Source organism: Medicago sativa, chromosome 3, assembly GCF_051527215.1.
Source record: "Medicago sativa cultivar Bolivia chromosome 3, Bolivia_mono, whole genome shotgun sequence".
Lineage (NCBI taxonomy): Eukaryota > Viridiplantae > Streptophyta > Magnoliopsida > Fabales > Fabaceae > Medicago > Medicago sativa.
The window spans coordinates 56,951,699-56,961,801 of NC_140751.1; positions in this window are offsets into that span (position 1 = coordinate 56,951,699).

Below are 10,103 nucleotides of genomic sequence, written 5' to 3' on the forward strand. Positions count from 1 at the left end.
TCCTAGGAACTATTACATGCTTCGATTCGATAAGGCTAGGCCACTTTATGCCCTTTTTTGTGAAAGAAAAAGGGTCAAAAACGAGTAAAATTCTTAAAATAACAAGGAAATTAACCTAACCCCCATTTTGGCCGTTTTTGAAAATTTTAAAGTCAACCATGGAAGTCAAATATATGCTCGTTAGATTTCTTAGGAACTATTACATGCTTCGATTCGATAAGACTTTATGCCTTTTATAGTGAAAGAAAAAGGGTCAAAAACGAGTAAAATCCGTAAATTAACAAGGAAATTAACTTAACATCCATTTTGGCCGTTTTTGAAAATTCTAATATAAACCATTGAAGTCGTAGATATGCTTGTTAGATTTCCTATGAACTATTACATGGTTCGATTAGATAAGGCTAGGCCACTTTATGCCCTTTTTAGTGAAAGAAAAAGGATCAAAATCGAGTAAAATCCGTAAATTAACAAGGAAATTCACTTTACCACCATTTTGGCCGTTTTTTTAATTTCTAAAATCAACCATGGAAGTCTTAGATATGCTCGTTAGATTTCCTAGGAACTATTACATGCTTCGATTCGATCTGAAGCTTGATTGAAGAGATGACACGCCTTGCTTCAATATATAAAGGAGGCTGCAAGACCTGAAGAATTATTCAAGACATTGGTTTTACAAAATAGAGTTTTGTTTAGATTTTGAGTCATATATCTTGTGAGCCTTTCGTGTATCATCTTGATGCATGTTTAGGACTGTACTTTGAGTTGTAATATTGTGCACTACTCCGTAGCTTTTAAGCAAGGAGTTAGGTAGATTGTGAACTGCATCTAAGCTTTTAAGCAAGGTTGCATGTTGTTATTTTTGAGGGTAACCTCATTTGATTTGAGTCTGTAATTTGGGAATCACAGGGGTTTGTGATCAGTTGTAAGGGAGTGAGATGGGATCTCAGATCGAGGAGTTCCTAGGTTGAAGTCTTGTTGGGGTAGGTCCTAGGTCATAAGTGCAAACGTGGTTTGCTGAGAGCTTTTGAATACGGACTGCACTAGTGGATTTCCTTCCTGGCTTGGTAGCCCCCAGATGTAGGTGACGTTGCACCAAACTGGGTTAACAATTTCTCTGTGCCTCTTTTCTTTCTTGTCTGTTATCTTTATCTTATTATGTTTGTTAGCTTAATGTTCTAAACACCGTACACAACATCTGTTATCTGTGTTGCGTGTTGAAACATCTCTTAGAACATCGTAAGACTAACGTGCCAGAATTACAATTGGCATCAGAGCAGGTACCCTGCCTGTTATTGGGTGAGATCCAGAGGAGATCTATTCTGGCAATATGGAGAAAGAATGAGGTTTTGTTAACAGACCACCGTTACTAGATGGAACAAATTATGACTACTGGAAGTCACGTATGAGTGCCTATCTCAAGTCTATTGACAACAAGACTTGGAAGGCTGTGATGAAAGGTTGGGAACATCCAGTTGTTCTTGACAAAGATGGCAACAAAGACTTAGGTCCAGTTTTTTTATTTTTAAACTATTTAGGAAAATAGCAGTTTATGAAGCTGGTTTTGAAAAATCAGTTCAAAACTTGGAGTTTGCATAATCAGAGCTTCAGCGCTACCTCATTTCTTTTGTTCAATTTGGTGTTTCTAAGTTTGCAACCCATAGCCTTAACAAAATGAAAACCATTTGAGCGAATGGGGAAGTGTAACACAGAAGATGGAAGATGTGATGCGAATGAAGAAGGAAACAGACAAGTTTTATAGCATAAATTGTTTGTTTCCAACGTGTTTGAGTAACAATTTATTATGCTATAAAACACTTAACTTGATTAATCCCTAACTTTGTTCAAACTAGATTAAATTACTCAAAAGCATAGGTTCAAAAAGTTAAATAAAGCTACTCCATCGCATTATGTCGTTCTTGGTCTTGATATACTGCATATCTTGTTTGTAATGGCTATTTACAACCCCGTTTCTTTTTCTTGTCTAAATCATGCCTAGTGAATTCCCTTGTTAATAGAAAAAGGATCAAAATCTTTTTAGTGAAAGAAAAAGGATCAAAATCGAGTAAAATCCGTAAATTAACAAGGAAATTAACTTTACCACCATTTTGGCCGTTCTTGAAATTTCTAAAATCAACCATGGAAGTCGTAGATATGCTCGTTAGATTTCATAGGAACTATTACACGCTTCGACTCGATAAGGCTAGGCCACTTTATGCCTTTTTTAGTGATAGAAAAAAGGTCAAAAACGAGTAAAATCTGTAAATTAACAAGGAAATTAACTTAACCCCCATTTTGGCCATTTTTGAAAATTCTAATATAAACCATGGAAGTCATAGATATGTTTGTTAAATTTCCTAGGAACTATTACAGGGTTCGATTCGATAAGGCTATGTCACTTTATGCCCTTTTTAGTGAAAGAAAAAGGATCAAAATCGAGTAAAATCCGTAAATTAACAAAGAAATTCACTTTACCACCATTTTGGCCGTTTTTGAAATTTCTAAAATCAACCATGAAATTCGTAGATATGCTCGTTAGATTTCCTAGGAACTATTACATGCTTCGATTCGATAAGGCTAGGCCACTTTATGCCCTTTTTTGTGAAAGAAAAAGGGTCAAAAACGAGTAAAATTCTTAAAATAACAAGGAAATTAACCTAACCCCCATTTTGGCCGTTTTTGAAAATTTTAAAATCAACCATGGAAGTCATATATACGCTCGTTAGATTTCATAGGAACTGTTACATGCTTCGATTCGATAAGACTTTATGCCTTTTTTAGTGAAAGAAAAAGGGTCAAAAACGAGTAAAATCCGTAAATTAACAAGAAAATTAACTTAACCCCCGTTTTGGCCGTTTTTGAAAATTATAATATAAACCATTGAAGTCGTAAATATGCTTGTTATATTTCCTATGAACTATTACATGGTTCGATTAGATAAGGCTAGGCCACTTTATGCCCTTTTTAGTGAAAGAAAAAGGATCAAAATCGAGTAAAATCCGTAAATTAACAAGGAAATTCACTTTACCACCATTTTGGCCGTTTTTTAAATTCCTAAAATCAACCATGGAAGTCGTAGATATGCTCGTTAGATTTCTTAGGAACTATTACATGCTTCGATTCCATAAGGCTAGGCCACTTTATGCCTTTCTTAGTGAAAGAAAAAGGATCAAAATCGAGTAAAATCCGTAAATTAACAAAGAAATTCACTTTACCACCATTTTGGCCGTTTTTGAAATTTCTAAAATCAACCATGAAAGTCGTAGATATGCTCGTTAGATTTCCTAGGAACTATTACATGCTTCGATTCGATAAGGCTAGGCCACTTTATGCCCTTTTTTGTGAAAGAAAAAGGGTCAAAAACGAGTAAAATTCTTAAAATAACAAGGAAATTAACCTAACCCCCATTTTGGCCGTTTTTGAAAATTTTAAAATCAACCATGGAAGTCATATATACGCTCGTTAGATTTCATAGGAACTATTACATGCTTCGATTCGATAAGACTTTATGCCTTTTTTAGTGAAAGAAAAAGGGTCAAAAACGAGTAAAATCTGTAAATTAACAAGGAAATTAACTTAACCCCCATTTTGGACGTTTTTGAAAATTCTAATATAAACCATGGAAGTCGTAGATATGCTTGTTAGATTTCCTAGGAACTATTACATGCTTCGATTCGATAAGGCTAGGCCACTTTATGCCTTTTTTAGTGAAAGAAAAAGGGTCAAAAACGAGTAAAATCCGTAAATTAGCAAGGAAATTAACTTAACCCTCATTTTGGCCATTTTTGAAAATTCTAATATAAACCATGGAAGTTATAGATATGCTTGTTAGATTTCCTAGGAACTATTACATAGTTCGATTCGATAAGGCTATGCCACTTTATGCCCTTTTTAGTGAAAGAAAAAGGATCAAAATCGAGTAAAATCCGTAAATTAAAAAAGAAATTCACTTTACCACCATTTTGTCCGTTTTTGAAATTTCTAAAATCAACCATGAAAGTCGTAGATATGCTCGTCAGATTTCCTAGGAACTATTAGATGCTTCGATTCGATAAGGCTAGACCACTTTATGCCATTTTTATTGAATGAAAAAAGGTCAAAAACGAGTAAAATCCGTAAAATAACAAGGAAATTAACCTAACCCCCATTTTGGCCGTTTTTGAAAATTCTAAAATCAACCATGAAAGTCATAGATATGCTCGTTAGATTTCTTAGGAACTATTACATGCTTCGATTCGATAAGGCTAGGCCACTTTATGCCTTTCTTAGTGAAAGAAAAAGGATCAAAATCGAGTAAAATCCGTAAATTAACAAAGAAATTCACTTTACCACCATTTTGGCCGTTTTTGAAATTTCTAAAATCAACCATGAAAGTCGTAGATATGCTCGTTAGATTTCCTAGGAACTATTACATGCTTCGATTCGATAAGGCTAGGCCACTTTATGCCCTTTTTTGTGAAAGAAAAAGGGTCAAAAACGAGTAAAATTCTTAAAATAACAAGGAAATTAACCTAACCCCCATTTTGGCCGTTTTTGAAAATTTTAAAATCAACCATGGAAGTCATATATATGCTCGTTAGATTTCTTAGGAACGATTACATGCTTCGATTCGATAAGACTTTATGCCTTTTTTAGTGAAAGAAAAAGGGTCAAAAACGAGTAAAATCCGTAAATTAACAAGGAAATTAATTTAACCGCCGTTTTGGCCGTTTTTGAAAATTCTAATATAAACCATTGAAGTCGTAGAAATGCTTGTTAGATTTCCTATGAACTATTACATGGTTCGATTAGATAAGGCTAGGCCACTTTATGCCCTTTTTAGTGAAAGAAAAAGGATCAAAATCGAGTAAAATCCGTAAATTAACAAGGAAGTTCACTTTACCACCATTTTGGCCGTTTTTTTAATTTCTAAAATCAACCATGGAAGTCTTAGATATGCTCGTTAGATTTCCTAGGAACTATTACATGCTTCGATTCGATCTGAAGCTTGATTGAAGAGATGACACGCCTTGCTTCAATATATAAAGGAGGCTGCAAGACCTGAAGAATTATTCAAGACATTGGTTTTACAAAATAGAGTTTTGTTTAGATTTTGAGTCATATATCTTGTGAGCCTTTCGTGTATCATCTTGATGCATGTTTAGGACTGTACTTTGAGTTGTAATATTGTGCACTACTCCGTAGCTTTTAAGCAAGGAGTTAGGTAGATTGTGAACTGCATCTAAGCTTTTAAGCAAGGTTGCATGTTGTTATTTTTGAGGGTAACCTCATTTGATTTGAGTCTGTAATTTGGGAATCACAGGGGTTTGTGATCAGTTGTAAGGGAGTGAGATGGGATCTCAGATCGAGGAGTTCCTAGGTTGAAGTCTTGTTGGGGTAGGTCCTAGGTCATAAGTGCAAACGTGGTTTGCTGAGAGCTTTTGAATACGGACTGCACTAGTGGATTTCCTTCCTGGCTTGGTAGCCCCCAGATGTAGGTGACGTTGCACCGAACTGGGTTAACAATTTCTCTGTGCCTCTTTTCTTTCTTGTCTGTTATCTTTATCTTATTATGTTTGTTAGCTTAATGTTCTAAACACCGTACACAACATCTGTTATCTGTGTTGCGTGTTGAAACATCTCTTAGAACATCGTAAGACTAACGTGCCAGAATTACAATTGGCATCAGAGCAGGTACCCTGCCTGTTATTGGGTGAGATCCAGAGGAGATCTATTCTGGCAATATGGAGAAAGAATGAGGTTTTGTTAACAGACCACCGTTACTAGATGGAACAAATTATGACTACTGGAAGTCACGTATGAGTGCCTATCTCAAGTCTATTGACAACAAGACTTGGAAGGCTGTGATGAAAGGTTGGGAACATCCAGTTGTTCTTGACAAAGATGGCAACAAAGACTTAGGTCCAGTTTTTTTATTTTTAAACTATTTAGGAAAATAGCAGTTTATGAAGCTGGTTTTGAAAAATCAGTTCAAAACTTGGAGTTTGCATAATCAGAGCTTCAGCGCTACCTCATTTCTTTTGTTCAATTTGGTGTTTCTAAGTTTGCAACCCATAGCCTTAACAAAATGAAAACCATTTGAGCGAATGGGGAAGTGTAACACAGAAGATGGAAGATGTGATGCGAATGAAGAAGGAAACAGACAAGTTTTTTAGCATAAATTGTTTGTTTCCAACGTGTTTGAGTAACAATTTATTATGCTATAAAACACTTAACTTGATTAATCCCTAACTTTGTTCAAACTAGATTAAATTACTCAAAAGCATAGGTTCAAAAAGTTAAATAAAGCTACTCCATCGCATTATGTCGTTCTTGGTCTTGATATACTGCATATCTTGTTTGTAATGGCTATTTACAACCCCGTTTCTTTTTCTTGTCTAAATCATGCCTAGTGAATTCCCTTGTTAATAGAAAAAGGATCAAAATCTTTTTAGTGAAAGAAAAAGGATCAAAATCGAGTAAAATCCGTAAATTAACAAGGAAATTAACTTTACCACCATTTTGGCCGTTCTTGAAATTTCTAAAATCAACCATGGAAGTCGTAGATATGCTCGTTAGATTTCATAGGAACTATTACACGCTTCGATTCGATAAGGCTAGGCCACTTTATGCCTTTTTTAGTGATAGAAAAAAGGTCAAAAACGAGTAAAATCTGTAAATTAACAAGGAAATTAACTTAACCCCCATTTTGGCCATTTTTGAAAATTCTAATATAAACCATGGAAGTCGTAGATATGTTTGTTAAATTTCCTAGGAACTATTACAGGGTTCGATTCGATAAGGCTATGTCACTTTATGCCCTTTTTAGTGAAAGAAAAAGGATCAAAATCGAGTAAAATCCGTAAATTAACAAAGAAATTCACTTTACCACCATTTTGGCCGTTTTTGAAATTTCTAAAATCAACCATGAAATTCGTAGATATGCTCGTTAGATTTCCTAGGAACTATTACATGCTTCGATTCGATAAGGCTAGGCCACTTTATGCCCTTTTTTGTGAAAGAAAAAGGGTCAAAAACGAGTAAAATTCTTAAAATAACAAGGAAATTAACCTAACCCCCATTTTGGCCGTTTTTGAAAATTTTAAAATCAACCATGGAAGTCATATATACGCTCGTTAGATTTCATAGGAACTGTTACATGCTTCGATTCGATAAGACTTTATGCCTTTTTTAGTGAAAGAAAAAGGGTCAAAAACGAGTAAAATCCGTAAATTAACAAGAAAATTAACTTAACCCCCGTTTTGGCCGTTTTTGAAAATTATAATATAAACCATTGAAGTCGTAGATATGCTTGTTAGATTTCCTATGAACTATTACATGGTTCGATTAGATAAGGCTAGGCCACTTTATGCCCTTTTTAGTGAAAGAAAAAGGATCAAAATCGAGTAAAATCCGTAAATTAACAAGGAAATTCACTTTACCACCATTTTGGCCGTTTTTTAAATTCCTAAAATCAACCATGGAAGTCGTAGATATGCTCGTTAGATTTCTTAGGAACTATTACATGTTTCGATTCCATAAGGCTAGGCCACTTTATGCCTTTCTTAGTGAAAGAAAAAGGATCAAAATCGAGTAAAATCCGTAAATTAACAAAGAAATTCACTTTACCACCATTTTGGCCGTTTTTGAAATTTCTAAAATCAACCATGAAAGTCGTAGATATGCTCGTTAGATTTCCTAGGAACTATTACATGCTTCGATTCGATAAGGCTAGGCCACTTTATGCCCTTTTTTGTGAAAGAAAAAGGGTCAAAAACGAGTAAAATTCTTAAAATAACAAGGAAATTAACCTAACCCCCATTTTGGCCGTTTTTGAAAATTTTAAAATCAACCATGGAAGTCATATATACGCTCGTTAGATTTCATAGGAACTATTACATGCTTCGATTCGATAAGACTTTATGCCTTTTTTAGTGAAAGAAAAAGGGTCAAAAACGAGTAAAATCTGTAAATTAACAAGGAAATTAACTTAACCCCCATTTTGGACGTTTTTGAAAATTCTAATATAAACCATGGAAGTCGTAGATATGCTTGTTAGATTTCCTAGGAACTATTACATGCTTCGATTCGATAAGGCTAGGCCACTTTATGCCTTTTTTAGTGAAAGAAAAAGGGTCAAAAACGAGTAAAATCCGTAAATTAGCAAGGAAATTAACTTAACCCTCATTTTGGCCATTTTTGAAAATTCTAATATAAACCATGGAAGTTATAGATATGCTTGTTAGATTTCCTAGGAACTATTACATGGTTCGATTCGATAAGGCTATGCCACTTTATGCCCTTTTTAGTGAAAGAAAAAGGATCAAAATCGAGTAAAATCCGTAAATTAAAAAAGAAATTCACTTTACCACCATTTTGGCCGTTTTTGAAATTTCTAAAATCAACCATGAAAGTCGTAGATATGCTCGTTAGATTTCCTAGGAACTATTAGATGCTTCGATTCGATAAGGCTAGACCACTTTATGCCATTTTTATTGAATGAAAAAAGGTCAAAAACGAGTAAAATCCGTAAAATAACAAGGAAATTAACCTAACCCCCATTTTGGCCGTTTTTGAAAATTCTAAAATCAACCATGAAAGTCATAGATATGCTCGTTAGATTTCTTAGGAACTATTACATGCTTCGATTCGATAAGGCTAGGCCACTTTATGCCTTTCTTAGTGAAAGAAAAAGGATCAAAATCGAGTAAAATCCGTAAATTAACAAAGAAATTCACTTTACCACCATTTTGGCCGTTTTTGAAATTTCTAAAATCAACCATGAAAGTCGTAGATATGCTCGTTAGATTTCCTAGGAACTATTACATGCTTCGATTCGATAAGGCTAGGCCACTTTATGCCCTTTTTTGTGAAAGAAAAAGGGTCAAAAACGAGTAAAATTCTTAAAATAACAAGGAAATTAACCTAACCCCCATTTTGGCCGTTTTTGAAAATTTTAAAATCAACCATGGAAGTCATATATATGCTCGTTAGATTTCTTAGGAACGATTACATGCTTCGATTCGATAAGACTTTATGCCTTTTTTAGTGAAAGAAAAAGGGTCAAAAACGAGTAAAATCCGTAAATTAACAAGGAAATTAATTTAACCGCCGTTTTGGCCGTTTTTGAAAATTCTAATATAAACCATTGAAGTCGTAGAAATGCTTGTTAGATTTCCTATGAACTATTACATGGTTCGATTAGATAAGGCTAGGCCACTTTATGCCCTTTTTAGTGAAAGAAAAAGGATCAAAATCGAGTAAAATCCGTAAATTAACAAGGAAGTTCACTTTACCACCATTTTGGCCGTTTTTTTAATTTCTAAAATCAACCATGGAAGTCTTAGATATGCTCGTTAGATTTCCTAGGAACTATTACATGCTTCGATTCGATCTGAAGCTTGATTGAAGAGATGACACGCCTTGCTTCAATATATAAAGGAGGCTGCAAGACCTGAAGAATTATTCAAGACATTGGTTTTACAAAATAGAGTTTTGTTTAGATTTTGAGTCATATATCTTGTGAGCCTTTCGTGTATCATCTTGATGCATGTTTAGGACTGTACTTTGAGTTGTAATATTGTGCACTACTCCGTAGCTTTTAAGCAAGGAGTTAGGTAGATTGTGAACTGCATCTAAGCTTTTAAGCAAGGTTGCATGTTGTTATTTTTGAGGGTAACCTCATTTGATTTGAGTCTGTAATTTGGGAATCACAGGGGTTTGTGATCAGTTGTAAGGGAGTGAGATGGGATCTCAGATCGAGGAGTTCCTAGGTTGAAGTCTTGTTGGGGTAGGTCCTAGGTCATAAGTGCAAACGTGGTTTGCTGAGAGCTTTTGAATACGGACTGCACTAGTGGATTTCCTTCCTGGCTTGGTAGCCCCCAGATGTAGGTGACGTTGCACCGAACTGGGTTAACAATTTCTCTGTGCCTCTTTTCTTTCTTGTCTGTTATCTTTATCTTATTATGTTTGTTAGCTTAATGTTCTAAACACCGTACACAACATCTGTTATCTGTGTTGCGTGTTGAAACATCTCTTAGAACATCGTAAGACTAACGTGCCAGAATTACAATTGGCATCAGAGCAGGTACCCTGCCTGTTATTGGGTGAGATCCAGAGGAGATCTA